We start from the raw sequence: 925 nt of genomic DNA, 5'->3' as shown, positions 1-925 counted from the left end.
CGGCAAACGACTGGGTCTGGATGCAACTAGAAGCACGGAGTAGAGGCGCCCAAGGGTCGCGGAGAGAGAGAGAGAGGCCGAGAAATAAAAACGTGAACAGTCAAACTCGGGGCACGTTTCGGCCCCCGGAGGGGAGCGCCGGGACCCGGGGCGACGGAGGCGCCGAGGCATCCACCTCTCCGAGCGGCCACGGGCCAGAGGACAAAGCACGGGCAGCCCTGGGAGTTCCAACCCTGGGAACGTGCCTCTGGCGCCGCGGGAGGTCCCGGAACCGGGTCCCAAAGATGGACACACCCCCTCCCAATCCGGAGCCACTGCATAAGCACAGAAGAATGAAAAGAAAATGTTTCTTACGGACAGAGCACAACTATTCCTGTGCTGTTACCCGGGGAGAGGAAATAGGGAATGGAGAGAGCGACTGGCTCGCTGGAGCAGTGGGGATGCCATGGTGGTGGGGTGACCGCCCCGGGTCAGCGCCACGCTCCCCACGCCCAGCCGCCCACCCTGGAGCCCGCATCACCCCCTCTGGCCTTTCTGCAGACGTTCCCAGGAAACTAGGGAAGACCTGTTGGAAATAAACCCCTGTCTCTTTAATGCACACGCGCGCGCGCGCGCGTACACACACACACACACACACACACACACACACACACACACGCTACCGCTGTCAAAAAGCGGGCTTCACTCTGGCGTGGGATACTTTCAGTTTTTACGTAAAATGTACAGCAACAGCACCCCCTGCGATTGGAAAGTTTATTCGGAAACGTGCCTGCAAAGTCCCCGGCGTCTCCCGCCTCCCAGCCTCCCCGCCGGCCTGCGCCACCCTGTAGCCGGGGCCGCGGAGACCGCGCTGCAATAGCAGATCCGGAAGGGCAGGGGGGCGAGGGAAGGGACTGCCGTCCGAGGGGGGCGCGGAGCGAGCTGG

This window comes from Myotis davidii, unplaced genomic scaffold (assembly GCF_000327345.1).
Source record: "Myotis davidii unplaced genomic scaffold, ASM32734v1 scaffold6, whole genome shotgun sequence".
In the NCBI taxonomy this organism is placed as follows: domain Eukaryota; kingdom Metazoa; phylum Chordata; class Mammalia; order Chiroptera; family Vespertilionidae; genus Myotis; species Myotis davidii.
The sequence above is the reverse complement of the archived record's forward strand: the minus strand, read 5'-3'. Positions refer to the sequence as shown.